This window comes from Hypanus sabinus, unplaced genomic scaffold, assembly GCF_030144855.1.
Source record: "Hypanus sabinus isolate sHypSab1 unplaced genomic scaffold, sHypSab1.hap1 scaffold_528, whole genome shotgun sequence".
Classification (NCBI taxonomy): Eukaryota; Metazoa; Chordata; class Chondrichthyes; order Myliobatiformes; family Dasyatidae; genus Hypanus; species Hypanus sabinus.
In genome coordinates, this window is record NW_026781389.1 from 218,243 (window position 1) to 239,257 (window position 21,015).

The window sequence follows — 21,015 nt, forward strand, 5'->3', positions numbered from 1 at the left end:
TCCGTCAATGGAACAGGTACAGAACAGTACGTACTGTACTGTACACCACGGGTGGCACAACCTGAGCTGCCCCAGGTCCTAAAATCCACCATACAACGACAAGTGGGGGTGGTGCTGACCCAAATACGTACACTAAAACATCTTAAACATAATAATACAGTACTGTACATAATAATAATACCGTAATAATAAACATACGGTTGCATCGATGCCTTGGGCATTCGTGAGGTAACATTATGATGGACCAGGTGCTGGGGAGTCAGGTTTTAATTCTGCTGCTGGAGAGGACAGGTTTACTACTGGAGTCAATTTCTTGAAGTAGTCATCAAGGGAGGCTTGTACAGAGCTTTTCTTTTTATCATCATAAATGACCTTATAGCAGCTGAGGTTCTCAGTAACTGCACGGTAAACTTTGGTGAACCTCTCTGTATTAGGATCGTGCTCCTCTAACTTTGCCATCCCTGCTTCAATGAGACAAAAGGCTTGAGCTAACTTATTCATTGCAAACTTTTTTGGTTCCGGTGTTCCTAGGTCACAGTTGTCTTCTTTTTTCTCAAACGCTCTCATCTGCTGCTGTAGTTCCATAAGGTCTTCATTGGTCAGTTCTTCGGCATGGGAGTTGAGCAACTCTACATCATTTTCACTGATGTCTAACTGCAGTTCATTATCAACCACAGCTTGCCTGGCTTTAGCGATGTCCTCAGCTGTAAATCCCTGAGAAGCATGCGCAAACTTGGGGCACAATTTAAACCACACTCCTTTCATATTTGACTGCTTCTCTTCATCCCAAGAATCAGCAATATTTTTGATGGCATCATAGATGTTATAATCCCTCCAGAACTCCCTTAGGCTCATCACATCATCCTGGGTAGCTCTGACTGCTTGTGAGAAGGTCCGCCGTAAATGATAGGCCTTAAAGGAGGCGATGACTCCCTGATCCATGGGCTGAAGTAGCGATGTGGTGTTGGGGGGTAAAAATATGACTTTTACATTGGGGTGAAGGTTATCTAAAGAGCTTGGATTTCCAGGTGCGTTGTCAAGCACAAGGAGAATCTTGAAAGGAATTTCCTTGGCCAAGGAATAACGTTCAACAGCAGGAACAAAATGGTGCAAGAACCAATCTTCAAAGATGGACATTGTAACCCAGGCCTTTGAATTTGCCCTCCAAGTAACGGGAAGAGATTCCTTAATGATATGGCGAAGTGCCCTCAGATTTAGGGAGCGATACACAAGCAAAGGCTTGAGCTTGAAATCCCCGGATGCGTTACCCCCAAGCAATAACGTTAGCCTATCCTTCGATGCCTTATGCCCTGGTGCGCTTTTTTCCTCTTTCGAAATGTAGGTGCTTTCAGGCATTTTTTCCCATTTGGTCTGGCAAATAACCTCCATACTCAATAATTTTTTAAAACTTTTCAGGAAAATCACTCGCAGCACTTAAATTGGCTCTCGCTACTTCACCTCTCTGCTGAAGCCACACAACGTTTTCATGAGCGTCACAACGTAGTGCATGCATTCATTACTACGAACCATTGTACTGTACTGTATTTACAGTAACTCAGATTTTCAATGTAATAGGCTTCATGGCAGGCCGTTTGTAAGTACCAGTTGTCGGTAAGTAGGACGTTCGTAACTCGGGGACTGCCTGTACAAAGAGATTGGGATTACATTATTAGTAATTAGCATATATGAATGTATAAACTACAAATAACACAAGTATATGTAACTCCCTGGATCGCCTCAGGCTCGCTCAGCTCGTTCTTGTCTAGGGGGAGCAGCCTTCGGCCCCGCCAAACTGGGTAATCAGCTGGTGTGGATGCTGTGTGATGTCCCCGCCTCGCCCAAAACAAGACAGTACACCATAAGCGATTAAATGAGTGCAATTTATAAAGGTTACTATAACTAAGTGATTAATAACGATACAGTATATATGAAGAGAAAATTAAAGAAAAGGCGCCAAACTTATCAAAGTCCAAACCACTTCGTGCACAGCCGTTGGAGCTCAATTACTGAAGTCTTCTGGCCACCATTCGATCCCCTCCGAACTCCTCGACTCGCAGCTCAGGACCCTCCGAACTCCTCGACTCTCCAAACAGCTCAGGACCCTCCGAGTGGTCAACCAAGCACATCTAGCTTCATCCCCCCCCCTTGGAGAATCTCCCGGCCTCGGACCCCCTTTTGGGGTCCGATCCTCGCCCAGTTTAGAGCATTGCGTCCTCTCTCTCGACCCCCTCGATCTGCCCAAAAGCCCGTCAACAAAAGCTTACAGACTCAGAAGAAAGAACAACATTAATCCCCATTTGGTTTACAAAGGAATACCATTCTCGTTATCAGTAAATTAGCATTCCTGCTAGTTAACAAAAGGGAAACCCTTTCCCAACAGTAACAAAGAAAAAAAAGAAACCCCCTTTACATATACTAAGCCTCCCAAATGCTTAATGTAGTTAAACATGATTAAAAAAATTAAAAAAAAAGTAAAAAAAACAAATTGAATAAGAGATAAACAAAAACTAAATTAAACTAAACTAAACAAAACTAAACAAAGCTGGGCTATTATATTACATAGGATACAATCATTAGTGTCATTAGTTCCGCTCCTCTATCCACATATTTAAGATTGATAAAAAGGATTTGGAAAAGCTCAAGTTACATCATATGAAAGTATTGAATAAATGGCCTCCAAGTTTCTTTAAATTTAACTGAAGGATCAAAAGTGACACTTCTGAGTTTTTCTAAATGTAAACATACATGGTAAATGGTAGGGCATTGAAGACAGCAGTAGATCAGAGTGATCTAGGAATAATGGTGCATAGTTCCCTGAAGGTGGAATCTCATGTGGACGGGGTGGTGAAGAAAGTTTTTGGTATGTTGGCCTTTATAAATCAGAGCATTGAGTGTAGGATTTGGGATGTAATGTTAAAATTGAACAAGGCATTGGTAAGGCCGAATTTGGAGTATCGTGTACAGTTCTGGTCACCGAATTATAGAAAAGATGTCAACAAAATAGAGAGAGTACAGACAAGATTTACTAGAACTTTTTCCTATAAAACTTTATAGGCTTTTTCCATTGAGAGTAGGGGAGATTCAAACAAGAGGACATGATTTGAGAGTTAGGGGGCAAAAGTTTAAGGGTAACACAAGGGGGAATTTCTTTACTCAGAGAGTGGTAGCTGTGTGGAACGAGCTTCCAGTAGAAATGGTAGAGGCAGGTTCGGTATTGTCATTTAAAGTAAAATTGGATAGGTATATGGACGGGAAAGGAATGGAGGGTGATGGGCTGAATGCAGGTCAGTGGGACTAGGTGAGAGTAAACGTTCGACATGGACTAGAAGGGCCAAGATGGCCTGTTTCTATGCTGTAATGGATATATGGTTATAAATGAAAAAATCAATCTGTTGCTTAATAAAATTAACAAAGTCCGAGTCCTGAAGCAAAATGGAATTGAACCGCCATTGTCTAGTACTAGAAGATGTATCCATTAACTTGATAGATAGTTTCAAGGGCGCATGGTCAGAAATGGCAATGGAATCACAGTTACAGTCAATAACAAATGGAATTAAAGGAGAGTCAATAAAGAAGTAATCAACTCTAGAATAATTGATACACTTGAGAAAAGAATGAAAACTCTTTATTCTTGGGATGTAAAAATCTCCAAATTTCTAAAATTCCAGAATCAACCATAAAGGAATTGATAAAAGTAGCCGATTTGATCTATCCATCAAGGGATCTAAACAGCAGTTAAAGTCTCCACCCTTTATCAACATATAATCATTTAGGTAAGCAAGAGATGTAAATAAATGCTTAAAAATTCAGGATAATCAACATTTGGTGCATAAACATTAACCATAACAACTTTTTTGTTAAAAAATTAAGCCAGTAATTAACAAGAATCTAGCATTCAGATCTGAAAATGTTTCATGATGAAGAATCTATGAAAATATAAACTCCTTTCACTTCAGCCTGAGAGTTTGAATGATATTTATGGTCCTTCCAAAACCTAAAAAAAACGCTGATTATCCTCTTTCCTCACATGAGTTTCTTGTGCAAAGATAATATGACCATTCATTCTATGGAATACTTTAAAAATCTTTCATTTAATCAGATGGTTTAAACCATTTGTATTCCAAGAAACAAAATTGATAATCTTATCCATATTACTAGAATATGGTACTTAAAGGGTTAACCAGAATGCAAGCTCATAAATGGAAAAAAAGTACAGCGATTAGTAAAAAAAAATACACAAAAGATAAAACAGAGTACCATCTTACTAATAATACAACAAAAAAAGAAAAACAAGCGCCAATTCATATTGTTAGTTATTTTCAAACACAAACGATTGAAAATGACGCACCAAAAATATAAGGTCATGGGGGAATCAAACACCAAATCTTCTACTTAATTACTTTAAGAAACAAAAGATTAGAAATAAAAATGCAGAATCACTAAAGAGAAAAGAAAACTTTTATCTAGAAATATGAAAAATACCTACTCTACAAACCAAAAGCGAAAACCCTCACATTATAGAAGTCCAGGTCTGTAAGCTAGTTGTTAGCTTAAAAAAAAACAAGCACAGAGATGAAAAAAAACAGTACATTAATTAGTCCGTAGCAGATGAACGCTAATCATCAAGAAATCTTTGAGCTTCACTTGGGGATTTAAACAAGCGACGGGAATTATTAGATAGGACAATTCTCAGATGCGCAGGGAACAAAAGAGCTGGTTTAAGGCCGTTTCGATAAAACTCAGACATCAAAAGTTTAAAAGCCATCTGTTCCCTCAGAACGTCAGGACTGAAATCTTCGACAAGGTGAAATTTGAAACTTTGAAATTCGATCATACCTTTCCGCCGGGCAGCTCATATCAAACAATCCTTAATATGAGCATAGTGGAGATGAATTATAATTGGTCTGGGTTTAGAATCTCGAGAAGGCTTGGGACGAAGAGTACGGTGTGCTCGATCGATCAATGGAGGGGTGTCCAAAACTACTGAACCAAATACATCAATTAGAAATTGAGAGAAGAATTTAATAGGATCGCCCCTCTCGATGCCTTCGGGAAGCCCGATTATCCGCATATTCTGTCTCCGAGATCGATTTTCACGGTCGATAACCTTGGATTTATAACGTTCCAACAGTTGAGATGTCAAAGATAGACTTTGTTCCAGGGTTTCGATCCTTTGGTCTCTCTGTCAAGTGGCTTCATCGAGTTCTGAAATTCTTGCTTCTTGTTCAAATTCACGTCTAAACGATTTAAGATTATCTTCAACGGTCTTTAAAATTCTTTTAAATGCGGAGAATCCGTGGCTGAGTTTTTCATCTAGTAGTTTCGACGTTGTTTCAAAAGTTAATGGAGCTTGCTTAGATGATTTAGGGTCACCTTTTTTTTTTCTGTTGCCGTTGGCGTCTTTCCCGTTTTTAACTTCTCGTGATCGGGTATACATTTCCAGCAAATTAAAGTCAAAGTTCACAAATATATCTGTGGTATAAACCCTTTACTGTAGGTATAAGCAAAATAAATTTGGGTGGTTACGGGTAAAAGAAGTGAAAGGAGTGGAGCGGAGCCAGAATGAACCCTCATGCCATGACTGCCTTCTGGAGAGTTTGTACGTTTCCAGTGGTCCCGGTGAACCAGAACAGGGGAGAGCTGATGAGGTGGCATCTATTGTAGAATAGCTCTGGTGATAGGGAAATGAAGGAGATCCAGTTCCTTTCTGAGGCAGTAGTAGTTTAAAGCCTTTGACACCAGTGAGAGTGTTTTCAATGCAGCCTGTTCACCTCAGGTCTCAGTGTGTGTCTGAAGTGAAACCAGCTCTTTTAACACACTACAGAGCCACGAATGTGGAAGGAGAGTTAGGTTGCCTTTACATGGTTCCCTTGGGGACACAGACACAACACAAAATTACTGACCAGTTGATGCACTATCAATAACTCACTCTGAGACATAAAGGCGAGATATCAGCTTTTATTGACTGGAAGAAGGAACAAGCAGTGAGTGACCACCATACTACATCCTGGGGACTGAGAGGCCGGGCTCAGGCCTTGATCGCCTTTATACCGGGGTCTGTGGGAGGAGCCACAGGAGCAGTCAGCAGGTATATGTAGGTCACCACACCAGTTGGACACTAGCAGTCGCACAGAGACACGTCTTTGGGAACACAGACCTAGACAACATTGGTCTGGGCCTAATGTGAGGAACACAGGGATATGTTGGGATTTTCTGTGGAGACGGGACAAGGGGAGGGGAAGCTGGGAGTGTGGAAGGTTACACTGCCTCCCTGTGATTCAGTATCGAGCACAAGGTCCAGAGTGGTGGTGTACTGTGGAGTGGGGCTGGGATGTAGAGGGTGAACACAAATATACAATGTCCCCTGGGTTCTGCCATTTGTCCTGGGGAGATTTGAGTGTTTCCAGTTCGGAAGGAGCTGTGATGTTTATTCTCACTGGTGTCTGATGCTGGAGATTGGTGTGATCAGTAATTGTGGGGTTAATGAACAGTGAACATTACTGTGGGTATTGGTGAAAGTGGGATTAATAAACCCTGGGAATAAATTTCTCATCTCTCTCTGATCCACAGTCTAGGGTCTGTCGGTCTCACAGCTGCTGGAGTTGTAGATCTCGTCGCCACCCTCAGTAGAAACCGTTCACTGACAGAGCTGGATCTGGCTAATAATAAACTGGGAGATTCAGGAATGAAACTCTTGTCTAAGACTCTGAGGAGGCGGGAGTGTAAAATACAGAAACTGGGGTAAGTACCAGACTGCAAACAATAGAAAATCTGCAGATGCTGGAAATCTTAGCAACATGCTCAAAATGCTGGAGGATCTCAGCAGGCCAGGCAGCAACTACGGAAAAGAGTAAACAGTCGACATTTCAGAATGAATCCCTTCGACAGGACTGGGTGAAAAAGCTGAGGAGTAGATTTAAAAGCTGGCAGGAGGGGAGAGAGAAATGCAAAGTGACAGGTGAAACCGGGAGTGGGAGGGATGAACTAAAAACTTGGGTGGTTGACGGGTGAAAGTGACAGAAGGCCATGGAAGAAAGAAAAGGGAGATGGGAGCACCAGTGGGAGGTGATAGGCAGGTAAGGAGAGAAGGTGAGAGAGGGAAAGGGGGATGAGAAATGATAAAAGGGGGGGGCATTACCAGAAGTTTGAGAAATCGATGTTCATGCCATCAGGTTACAGCCCACACAAACGGAAAGTAAGGTGATATTCATGCTGTTATTCCTTCAGCCTGATGGAATGAGCATCGATTTCTCAAACTTCCAGTATTCCCTCCCACCCGCCCCCTTCACCATTCCCCATCCCCTTTTCTCTTTCTGACCTTATCTCCTTGCTCACCCATCGCCTCCCTCTGGTACTCCTCCACCCTTTTCTTTCTTCCACAGCCTTCTGTCCTCCCCTATCAGACTCCCCCTTCTCCAGCCCTGTATCTCATTCACCAATCACTTCCCAGCTCTCCTATCAGACTTCTGTCCTCTCCTATCAGACTCCCCCTTCTCCAGCCCTGTATCTCGTTCACCAATCAACTTCCCAGCTCTCCTATCAGTCTTCTGTCCTCTCCTATCAGACTCCCCCTTCCCCAGTCTGTATCTTGTTCACCAATCACTTCCCAGCTCTCCTATCAGACTTCTGTCCTCTCCTAACAGACTCCCCCTTCTCCAGCCCTGTACCTCGTTCACCAATCACTTACCAGCTCTCCTATCAGACTTCTGTCCTCTCCTATCAGACTCCCCCTTCCCCAGTCTGTATCTCGTTCACCAATCACTTCCCAGCTCTCCTATCAGACTTCTGTCCTCTCCTAACAGACTCCCCCTTCTCCAGCCCTGTATCTCGTTCACCAATCACTTACCAGCTCTCCTATCAGACTTCTGTCCTCTCCTATCAGACTCCCCCTTCTCCAGCCCTGTATCTCGTTCACCAATCACTTCCCAGCTTTCCTATCAGACTTCTGTCCTCTCCTATCAGACTCCCCCTTCTCCAGTCCTGTATCTCGTTCACCAATCAGTTCTCAGCTCTCCTATCAGACTTCTGTCCTCTCCTATCAGACTCCCCCTTCCCCAGTCCTGTATCTCGTTCACCAATCACTTCTCAGCTCTCCTATCAGACTTCTGTCCTCTCCTATCAGACTCCCACTTCTCCAGTCCTGTATCTCGTTCACCAATCACTTCCCAGCTCTCCTATCAGACTTCTGTCCTCTCCTTTCTCCAGTCCTGTATCTAATTCACCAATCACTTCCCAGCTCTCCTGTCAGACTTCTGTCCTCTCCTATCAGACTCTCAATTCTCCAGCCCTGTATCTCATTCACCAATCACTTCCCAGCTCTCCTATCAGACTTCTGTCCTCTCCTATCAGACTCCCCCTTCTCCAGTCCTGTATCTCGTTCACCAATCACTTCCCAGCTCTCCTATCAGACTTCTGTCCTCTCCTATCAGACTCCCCCTTCCCCAGTCCTGTATCTCATTCACCAATCACTTCCCAGCTCTTAACTGCATCCCTCCTTCTCCCAGTTTCACCTATCAACTTGTATTTATCTCTCTCCTCTCCCTTTTAAATCGATCCCTCAGCTATTTGCTCAAGTCCTGCCGAAAGGATTCGGCCCAAAATGTTCAACTGTACTCTTTTCCATAGATGCTGCCTGGCCTGCTGAGTTCCTCCAGCATTTTGTGTGTTTAAGTACCAGACTGTGATGCATTGGGATAGATCATCACTCCATCGATATCCACAGCCCAAATAACAGGCCCTCAGCTCAGGATCCATCACGTCCACTTGCAAGTTCAGTTTTAAACTATATCGTCAGGGGCAAATGTAACCAGTGTGTAAATGCTATGAAAATCAGCTTTTTGTAGCAACATTACAAACATATCAGACATTGATTACACAAACTTAAATTGCCATTAATTGTACGTAAATTACACAATGAAGGAAAACAAACATAACCACATTGGTCAAAATCGAGGAAATCTGCAGATGCTGGAAATTCAAACAACAACACATACAAAATGCTGGTGGAACACAGCAGGTCAGGCAGCATCTATAGGGAGAAGCGCTGTCGACGGTTCGGGCCGAGACCCTTCGTCAGGACCACATTGGTGCAAGTTAAGTGAAGCTAGTCTGAGACAGTAAGCAAAATTTATTTTCTTCCTCTGTGCCCATGAGAAAGAAATGTAGAAAACCTCCGGCACCATACAGGCCCTTCGGCCCTCAAAGCTGTGATGAGCAATTCCTTACCTTAGAAATTACCCAGGCTTACCCATAGCCCTCTATTTCTCTAAGCTCCATGGAGTCTTTTAAAAGACCCTACTGTATCCACCTCCCCCATCGCTGCTGGCAGTCAATTCCACACACTCACCACTCTGCATAAAAAACTTACCACTGTCATCTCCTCTGTACCTGCTTCCAAGCACCTTAAAACTATTCCCTCTCATGCCAGCCATTTCAGCCCTGGGACTATCCAGACGATCAATGCCTCTCATCATCTTGTACACCTCTATCAGGTCACCTCTCATCCTCCGTCGCTCCATGCAGAAAAGGCTGAGTTCACTCAACCTATTCTCACAGGGCATGCTCCCCAATCCAGGTAACATCCTTGTAAATCTCCTCTGCACCCTTTCTATAGTTTCCACATTCTTCCTGCAGTGAGGTGACCAGAACTGAGCAGAGTACTCCCTAGTGGGGTCTGACCAGGTCCTATATAGCTGCAACATTACTTCTCGGCTCTTAAACTCAATTACAGTTGATTGAAGGCCGATGCACGGATAGTTTCTTAACCACAGGGTCAACCTGAACAGCAGCTTTGAGTGTCTTATGAACTCAGACCCCAAGATCCCTCTGAACCTCTGCACTGCTAAGGGTCTTCCCTTTAATTCTATATTCTACCATCATATTTGACCTACCAAAATGGACCACCTCACACCTATCTGGGTTCAACTGTACCTGCTATCTCTCAGCCCAGTTTTGCATCCTATCAATGTCCCGCTGTAACCTCTGACAGCCCTCCACACTATCCACAACACCCCAACCTTTGTGTCATCAGCAAATTTATTAACCCATCCTTCAACTTCCTCATCCAGGTCATTTATAAAAATCACAGAAAGTTGGGGTCACAGAACAGATCCCTGAGTCCCATCACTTGTCACTGACCTCCATGTAGAATATGACCAGTATACAACCACTCTTTGCCTTCTGTGGGCAAGCCAGTTCTGGATCCACAAAGCAATGTCCCCTTGGATCCCATGCCTCCTTACTTTCTCAATAAACCTTTCATGGGGTACTTTATCAAATGCCTTGCTGAAATCCATATACACTATATCTATGGCTCTACTTTCATCAATGTGTTTAGTCATATCCTCAAAAAATTCAATCAAGCTCGTTAAGGCACGACCTGCCTTTGACAAAGCTCAGCTGACAATTCCTAATCATATTATGCCTCTCCAAACGTTCATAAATCCTGCTTCTCAGGATCTTCTCCATCAACTTGCCAGCCACTGAAGTAAGACTCACTGGTCTATAATTTCCTGGGCTATCTCTACTCCCTTTCTTGAATAAAGGAACAACATCCGCAAACCTCCAATCCTCCGGAGCCTCTCTCGTCCCCATTGATGATACAAAGATCATCGCCAGAGGCTCAGCGATCTCCACCCTCACCTCCCACAGTAGCCAGGGGTACACCCCCTCTAACTTGATGCTTTCCAAAAGCTCCAGTACATCCTTTTCCTCAATATCTACATTCTCAAGCTTTTCAGTCTGCTGCAAGTCATCACTACAATCACCAAGATCCCTTTCCGTAGTGAATACTGAAGCAAAGTATTCATTAACTACCTCTGCCATCTCCTCTGGTTCCATACACACTTTTCCACTGTCACACTTGATTGGTTCTATTCTGTCACGTCTTATCCTTTTGCTCTTCACATACGTGTAGAATGCCTTGGGGTTTTCCTTAATCCTGTCCGCCAAGGCCTTCTCACGGCCCCTTCTGGCTCTCCTAATTTCATTCTTAAACTCCTTCCTGCTCGCCTTATTATCTTCTAGATCTCTATAATTACTTAGTGTTTTGAATCTCATAAGCTCTTCTTTTCTTCTTGACTAGAATTACAACAACCTATGTACACCACGGTTCCTGTACCCTGTACCCTGTACCATCCTTTCCCTGTCTCATTGGAACGCATCTACGTGAACCCCATGGAAATATCCCCTGAACATTTACCACATTTCTTGCCTGCATTTCCCTGAGGACATCTGTTTTGAATTTATGCTTCCGAGTTTGTGCCAGACCGCTTAATATTTCTAATTAAAAGTTTCCCTACCTTGTCCGCAACAAAGTTTGTAAATTTTTCTCTTTGTGAATGAATCTTGTCCATGTGGTCCAGTTTCTTCCCACAGTCCAGAGACAGAGCAGTTGGTAGATTAATTTGTTATTGTACGTTCTCCTGTGATTAGTCCTATTTCGTGCGGTAGCTCGGAATAAATAAAATTAATAGAATTCGCGTCTTTCAGGTCAGTTCAGGTACATGATACAGTGAGAAGAAGCTGTTGTGGATGTGGACCTTCAGGCTCCTGTTCCTCCTCTCTGAGGGACTGTCCCAGATGTTGTGGGTTCCTGGTGATACAACCAGTCAGAATGCTTTCCAGTGTCCATCTGTGGAAGTCTGCAGTCGTCTGTGATGACATGCCGCTCAATGAGAAGAAGCTGTTGTGGATGTGGGCCTTCAGGCTCCTGTCCCTCCTCTCTGAGGGACTGTCCCAGATGTTGTGGGTTCCTGGTGATACAACCAGTCAGAATGCTTTCCAGTGTCCATCTGTGGAAGTCTGCAGTCGTCTGTGATGACATGCTGCTCAATGAGAAGAAGCTGTTGTGGATGTGGGTCTGCAGGCTCCTGTCCCTCCTCTCTGAGGGACTGGCCCAGATGTTGTGGGTTCCTGGTGATACAACCAGTCACAATGCTTTCCAGTGTCCATCTGTGGAATTTGCAATGGTCTGTGATGACATGCTGCTCATTTTCTAAGAAATTGGCTCACTTCCTTCATGGTTGCTTCGATGTTCTGGGTCCAGGAGAGATTCTCTGAGATGTTGTCACCCAGGAACTTGCTGCTCCTCACCCTTTCCACCGCTCACCCCTCACTGAGGACTGGTGTAGTTTGTCTGATTTCCCCTTCCACAAGTCCACAGTTGGTTCCTTGGTCTTGCTGACGTTCAGTGTGTGATTGTTCTGCAGACACGACTCGTCCAGCTGATCTGTCTCACTCCTGTACGCCTCCTTGTTACCATCTGTGATTCTGTAATCAGCAGTTTTGTAGTCAGTGAATCTGTAGGCAGTGTTGTTCCAGTACTCGGGCACAGAGAGAATAGAGCAGAGGGGGTGGTGTTGATGGTGAGTGAGGAGGATGAGGAAGTCAAGAATTCAGTTACAGTGCGAGGGACAGAGACTCACAAATTGGTGATAGAACAACAGGCTGACTTATATTTCCAATTGCCTGGTTCATCCAGAAGGGATCTCCTGTGGATAGATACCTACAGTTGGGGTGACAGGTGAATTGTAGGGGGTCCATGTGATTACTGAAACAGGAGTTGATCTGAGATTTCAGCAAAGCTCAGAGTGTTTTCAATGAGGTCTGTTCACCTCAGGTCACTGTGTGTTTCTGGGGAGTGGGTCTGAGGTAGAATCAGCTCTTCCAACACACTTCAGCAGCTCCCAGGCAAACTACGAGTGAGAGCTGAGCGGGAGAAAGGGTGTGGAAGGATGGCTGGGCAGCCTTTACTCAGTTCCCAGGGAATGCCAACACAGCAGGAAGTTACTGACCAGTTGGACACCATCAGTCCCACAGAGAAAGGTGTCGGAACATGGACCCAGGCCACAAACGGTTGTTCAGATTATGAGTTGAAGATTTCTCAGCATTCTCAATGGTTTGGTAACTTTAATTCTCCAACCTTTGACCCAGAGCTGGTTTAATATTCCCCCTGAACTGTAAACCGTTGTAGCCCTCCACTCTCAGTGTGGGGTTGGAGAATATTCTCGCTGAGGTGAAACCGGTTTTCAGTGTGGGTGTTTCCCCGAGGCAGCATTGTGTCGGTGTGGTGACTGGGTTGGGATGTATAGTTAATGTAGATGGTGAGTGGAGTCCCCTGCAGGGTTGGTTCTGTGAGCACAGAATGTCTGGACAGACAGAGATCGAGTTGTTTCGTGCGACACCCTGTCAGGAGGATGAGCTCAGGGATGAATATGAGGAACACAGGGATGTGCCGGGTTTTCCTGTGGAGACGGGACAAGGGGAGGGTAAGCTGGGAGTGTGGAAGGTTACACTGCCTCCCTGTGATTCAGTATAGAGCACAAGGTCCAGAGTGGTGGTGTACTGTGGAGTGGGGCTGGGATGTAGAGGGTGAACACAAATATACAATGTCCCCGGGGTTCTGCCATTTGTCCTGGGGAGATTTGAGTGTTTCCAGTTTGGAAGGTGCAGTGATGTTTATACTCACTGGTGTCTGATGCTGGAGATTGGTGTTATCAGTAATTGTGGGGTTAATGAACACTGAACATTACTGTGGGTATTGGTGAAAGTGGGATTAATAAACCCTGGGAATAAACTTCTCATCTCTCTCTGATCCACAGTCTACGGTCTGTCGGTCTCACAGCTGCTGGTGTTGTGGATCTCACCTCTGCTCTCAGTACAAACTGCTCACTGACTGAGCTGGACCTGGCTGAGAATGAACTGGGAGATTCAGGAGTGAAACTGGTGTCTGAGGCTCTGAGGAACCCAGAGTATAAAATACAGAAACTGGGGTAAGTACCAGACTGTGAGACATTGGGACAGATCATCACTCCATCGATCTCCACAGACTGAGTAACAGGTCCTCACCTCGGGCTCCATCAGGTCCACTCACAAGTTCAGTGTTAAAGTTTATTGTCCAGACAGACAGACAGACATACCTTATTGATCCCAAAGGAAATTCGGTTTCGTTACAGCCGCTCCAACCAAGAATAGTGTAGAAATATAGCAATATAAAACCATAAATAGTTAAAAAAATAAGTTAATTATGCCAAGTGGAAATAAGTCCAGGGCCAGCCTATTGGCTCAGGGTGTCTGACACTCCGAGGGAGGAGTTGTAAAGTTTGATGGCCACGGGTAGGAATGACTTCCTATGACGCTCAGTGTTACATCTGTGTGGAATGAGCCTCTGGCTGAATGTACTCCTGTGCCCAACCAGTACATTATGGAGTCCTGGGCAAATATAACCAGGGTGTAAATGTCATGAAAGTTAGCTTTTTGCAACAACAGTTCAGAATGTTACAATCATGTCAGACATTAATTACACAAATTAAAATAACATTAATTGCACATAAATTACACAGTAAAGAAAACAAAAATAATTACAATTTACAGATTGAAGAAACATACAGAGATGGAATTGGGGTCATTCAGGTCAGTTCAAGAACGTGATGTAGTGGGAAGAAGCTGACTTGTATTTCAGAACACAGACAAGAAGGCATCTACTGTTGAGCTGTTGGGGTGACAGGTGAATTGAAGGAGCTCCAGTTCCTGAATGAGGCAGAAGTTGATCTGACACCCCTGAAGGGGTCAGAGTGTTTACAATGCAGCCTGTTCATCTCAGGTCACAGTGTCTGTCTGTGGAGTGGGTCTGAGGTAGAATCAGCTGTTTTAACACACTACATGGGTTGTGTGTGTGTGTGTGTTAGGAGAATGGGGCAGCCTTTACCCAGTTCCTTCAAAGAGACATGGAGATAATAGGACACTGGGATCTATAAACGTACATTGTGAGGCTGAAGATGTTGCAGACGAGGGGGTATGATCTGTGATGAACAGTGTACAATGTTTCTCAGGGTTTCAGCTGGTTGATCTGGGGAGATCCAAGTGTTTCCATTAGTGAAACTTGGCTACAGGAGGGACAGGACTGGCAGCTCAATGTTCCAGGATTCCGATGTTTCAGACGTGATAGAGGCAGAGGGATGAAGGGTGTGTGGGGGGGGGTGGCTTTGCTAGTCAGGGAAAATATTACAGCAGTGTTTCGGCAGGACAGATTAGAGGGCTTGTCTACTGAGGCCATATGGGTGGAACTGAGAAACAGAAAAGATATGAGCACATTAATGGGGTTGTATTATAGACCACCCAATATCAGCGAGAATTGGAGGAGCAAATCTGCAGAGAGATAACAGACAACTGCAGGAAACATAAAGTTGTGATTGTAGGGGATTTTAATTTCCCACACATTGATTGGGACTCCCATACTGTTAAAGGTCTAGATGGGTTAGAGTTTGTGAAATGTGTTCAGGAAAGTTTTCTAAATCAATATATCGATGTCCCAACTAGGGAAGGTGCAATATTAGATCTATTAGGAAATGAGTTAGGGCATGTGACGGAAGTGTGTATAGGGGAACTTTGGTTCCAGTGATCATAACGTCATCAGTTTCAACGGGATCATAGATAAAGATAGATCTTGTCCTCAGGTTGAAGTTCTAAACTGGAAAAAGGCCAAATTTGAAGAAATTAGAAAGGATCTAAAAAACGTAGATTGAGACAGTTTGTTCTCTGGCAAGGATGTGATTGGTAAACGGGAGGCCTTCAAAGGAGAAATTTTGAGATTCCAGAGTTTTTTATATTCCTGTCAGGGTTAAAGGCAAAATGAATAAGAAGAAGGAACATTGGTTCTCGAAGGATATTGGAACTCTGATAAATAGAGATGTATAACATGTATAGGTAACAAGGAGGAAACAAGATGCTTGAGGAGTATAGAAAGAGTAAGAAAATACTTAAAGAAATCAGGAGGGCTAAAAGAAGACATGAGGTTGCTTTGGCAGTCAGGGTGAAGGATAATCCAAAGAGCTTCTACAGGTATGTTAAGAGCAAAAGGATAGTAAGGGATAAAATTGGTCCTCTTGAAGATCAGAGTGGTCGGCTATGCATGGAATCAAAAGAATGGGAGAGATTTTAAATAGGTTTTTTGCATCTGTATTTACTAAGGAAACTGGAATGGATTCTATGGAAACAAGGCAAACAAGTAGAGAGGTCATGGAACTTATACAGATTAAAGAGGAGGAGGTGCTTGCTGTCTTGAGGCAAATCAGAGTAGATAAATCCCCAGGACCTGTCAGGGTATTCCCTCGGACCTTGAGGGAGACTAGTGTTGAAATTGCAGGGGCCCTGACAGAAATATTTAAAATATCGATATCCACGGGTCAGGAGCCGGAGGATTGGAGGATAGCTCATGTAGTTCCGTTGTTTAAAAAAGGCTCGAAAAGTAAGCTGGGAAATTATAGGCTGGTAAGTTTGACATCAGTAGTAGGTAAATTATTGGAAGGAATACTAAGAGATAGGATCTACAAGTATTTGGATAGACAGGGACTTATTGGAAACAGTCAGCAAGACTTTGTGTGTGGTAGGTCATGTTTAACCAGTCTATTAGAGTTTTTCAAGGAAGTTACCAGAAAGTGGATGAAGGGAAGGCAGTGGATGTTGTATACATAGACTTCAGTAAGGCCTTTGACAAGGTTCCACATGGGAGGTTAGTTAGGAAGATTCAGTCGCTAGGTATACATGGTGAGGTAGTAAATTGGATTAGACATTGGCTCAATGGAAGAAGCCAGAGAGTGGTATTGGAGGATTGCTACTCTGAGTGGAGGCCTGAGACTCGTGGTGTGCCACAGGGATCAGTGCTGGGTCCATTGTTATTTGTCATCGATATCAATGATCTGGATGATAATGTGATAAATTGGATCAGCAGATTTGCTGATGATACAAAGATTGGAGGTGTAGTGGACAGTGAGGAAGGTTTTCAAAGCTTGCAGAGGGATCTGGACCAGTTGGAGGAAGGGGCTGAAAAATGGCAGATGGAGTTTAATGTGGACAAGTGTGAGGTATTGCACTTCGGAAGGTCAAACATACAAGGTAAATGGTAGGGCACTGAGGAGTGCAGTAGAACAGAGGGATCTGGGAGTACAGGTACATAATTCCCTAAAAGTGGTGTCACAGGTGGATAGGGTCATAAAGAGAGCTTTTGGTACATTGGCTTTTATAAATCAAAGTACTGAGTATAAGAGTTGGAATGTTATGGTGAGGTTGTATAAGACATTGGTGAGACCGAATTTGGAGTATTGTGTGCAGTTTTGGTCACCGAATTACAGGAAGGATATTAATAAGGTTGAAAGAGTGCAGAGAAGGTTTACAAGGATGTTGCCAGGACTTGAGAAACTGAGATACAGAGAAAGGTTGAATAGGTTAGGACTTTATTCCCTGGAGCGTAGAAGAATGAGGGGAGATTTGATAGAGGTGTATAAAATTATGACGGGTATAGATAGAGTGAATGCAAGCAGGCTTTTTCCACTGAGGCCAGGGGAGGAAAAAACCAGAGGTCATGGGTTAAGGGTGAAGGGGGAAAAGTTTAAAGGGAATATTGGGAGGGCTTCTTCATGCAGAGAGTGGTGGGAGTGTGGAATGAGCTGCCAGATGAAGTGGTAAATGTGGGCTCACTTTTAACATTTAAGAAAAACTTGGACAGGTACACGGATGAGAGGGGTATGGAGGGATATGGTCCGGGTGCAGGTCAGTGGGACGAGGCAGAAAAATGGTTCGACACAGCCAAGAAGGGCCAAAAGGCCTGTTTCTGTGCTGTAATGTACTACAGTTCTGTGGAAACTCACTGGACTTGCATGTCCAGTGTCTGCAGCTGAACTTTGATGTTATCAGTAATTGTGGGGTTAATAAACACTGAACATTACTGTGGATATTGGTGAAAGTGGGATTAATAAACCCTGGGATTAAACTTCTCATCTCTCTCTGATCCACAGTCTACGGTCTGTCGGTCTCACAGCTGCTGGTGTTGTGGATCTCGCATCCGCTCTCAGTACAAACCGTTCACTGACTGAGCTGGACCTGGCTTATAATGAACTGGGAGATTCGGGAGTGAAACTGGTGTTTGTGGCTCTGAGGAACCCGGAGTGTAAATTACAGAGAGTGGGGTAAGTATCACATTGTGTGATGGAGTTTTCAGTTACAGACCCAGGCTTGAGTGCATTGAACTCACAGATTCTGGCATCGAGGATCTCGTCTCTGATCTCACTACAAAACACTCAGTGAGGGAATTGGAACACACTCACAGACCGATCTGTCTCCCTCTGCTCTCCACCACCTCATACTGACCCTCCCAAGTCTGGTGCGGCTTGAGTGAGTGTTTGTGGTGACATCTGGTGTGAATAAATATCAGTGAACCCCTGGGTGACATTTGTCTGTGAGTGTTGTTGAAATATTAATGTCAACTGACATTACTGACCCTGTTGTGTAATCCGTTTGTTTAATCTTTATTCATTCATCTGTTTCAGACTGAGGGGGAATCAGTTCAGTTCAGGTGGAGAGAAACAGCTGAAGTCAATGGAGGGAACCAGACCCGGACTGAGAGTGATCTTCTGAACATCCCACTGTGTGTACATCACCACCCCCTGGGGTCAGAACATTTCCTTCCCATTTCCCACCCTCCCCTTTGACCCGAACATCCCACCTGGAACCGAGTACGTGTCCCTCCTGTGGTGATGTTAAATGCCTGGTTGCAGAGTCACCGTCAATGAGAATATAGTGTAATATCACTGGCATATATCATGAAGTTGTTGTTACGCTGCAACTATACAGTGCAGTACGTAATTAAAAACTATAAATTACAGTTTTAACGTCTAGGCCCGATTGACGCACGTTAGTCGAGGGGAAACTGGCATTGACCCCGTCAACAGTGTAATCGTGTACAAACCCACAACATGAAATATCAGACAGGACACAATATGCAATTAAATGATCACACTTTATAATTATTCCTTGGTGATGGGTTCGTAGAAACAAATGAAATAAAGTTCAGTAAATTTATCGGTTTTCTGAACAAGAAAATTAATATGTTGGAGCTGGTGCCTCCGGATCCGTCCACAACAACCTCCGAACCTCCGACAACCTCTGAACTGCCGAGTTCCAGTATCCGCCATCCTGGGATTCCGACCGCTCCCGCCCACGTCCGTCCTCTTCACTCGCCTTCCCGAAAAGACCACAAACTCTGTCTTGGTTCCCCCCATACAAGATAGCATAACAGTCACTTATTGGTTAGCTCTCCATTATCTGTAATTATAACCCAAACATTTACAGCTACAAAGAACCATTACATCACCGATTAACTTTACAGAGAAGCCATTTCATTGTAACACCACAGAGAAGCCGTTTTGTTAGCCTTAGCTGTTAACATGGAAGAGAATCCACACAGTAACTAAATATATATATATATATAATCTCAAATAATAACCCTGACAGGGTGTCAAGAAAACAACCTCTCCCTCAATGTCACGAAAACAAAGGAGCTGGTTGTGGATTACGGGAGGAATGGAGACAGGCTAACCCCTATTGACATCAATGGACCTGGGGTTGAGAGGGTGAACAGCTTTAAGTTCCTCGACATAAACATCACCGAGGATCTCACGTGGTCTGTACACACCGGCTGTGGGGTGAAAAAGGCACAACAGCCCCTCTTTCACCTCAGACGGTTGAGGAAGTTTGGTATGGGCCCCAAATCCTGACGACTTTCTACAGGGGCCACAATTGAGAGCATCCTGACTGGCTACATCAGTGCCCGGTACGGGAACTGTACTTCCCTCAATCGCAGGACTCTGCAGAGAGTGGTGTGGACAGCCCAGCGTATCTGTAGATGTGAACTTCCCACTACTCAGGACATTTACAGAGACGGGGTGTAAAAAGGGCCCGAGGGATCATCGAGGACCCGAGTCACCCCAACCACAAACTGTTCCAGCTGCCACCATCCGGGAAACGGTACCGCAGCATAAAAGCCAGGACCAACAGGCTCCGGGACAGCTTCTTCCACCAGGCCATCAGACTGATTAATTCACCCTGATACAACTGTATTCCAATGTTATATTGACTGTCCTGATGTACACAGTATTTGTTGTAAATTGCTCATTTAGACAGAGACATAACAAAGATTTTTACTCCTCTTGTATATGAAGGATGTAAGTAATAAGGTCAATTCAGTTCAATATATATACGTTCAATAAGTGGTGCAAATGTTGAATTAAAAAATGGCGAGTGTCAATGTCCGTTCAGCAGCTGTTCTTCCCCCCTGAATCATTGAGATTTGTGCCTTCACGATTCCATACCTTCTGCAGTAATGAGCAGAGGGCATGTCTTGTGTGATCGGGGTCCTTGATGATGGATGCTGTCTTCCTGAGGCATTGCTTCTGGAAGATGTCCTCGATGGTGAGGTGGCTAGTGTGAATGATGGTTCACTGAGTTTACAACTTTCTGCAGCTGATTTCAATCCTGTGCGTTGGCCCCTCCCTCTCCATACTAGTCTGTTAGAATGCTCTCCACGGTACACCTGTAGAAATCTCCTCAAACTCCTAGTGTGAATGATGGGGTTCACTGAGTTTACAACTTTCTGCAGCTGATTTCAATCCTGTGCGTTGGCCCCTCCCTCTCCATACTAGTCTGTTAGAATGCTCTCCACGGTACACCTGTAGAAATCTCCTCAAACTCCTAGTGTGAATGATGGAGTTCACTGAGTTTACAACTTTCTGCAGCTGATTTCAATCCTGTGCGTTGGCCCCTCCCTCTCCATACTAGTCTGTTAGAATGCTCTCCACGGTACACCTGTAGAAATCTCCTCAAACTCCTAGTGTGAATGATGGGGTTCACTGAGTTTACAACTTTCGGCAGCTGATTTCAATCCTGTGCGTTGGCCCCTCCCTCTCCATACTAGTCTGTTAGAATGCTCTCCACGGTACACCTGTAGAAATCTCCTCAAACTCCTAGTGTGAATGATGGGGTTCACTGAGTTTACAACTTTCTGCAGCTGATTTCAATCCTGTGCGTTGGCCCCTCCCTCTCCATACTAGTCTGTTAGAATGCTCTCCACGGTACACCTGTAGAAATCTCCTCAAACTCCTAGTGTGAATGATGGGGTTCACTGAGTTTACAACTTTCTGCAGCTGATTTCAATCCTGTGCATTGGCCCCTCCCTCTCCATAC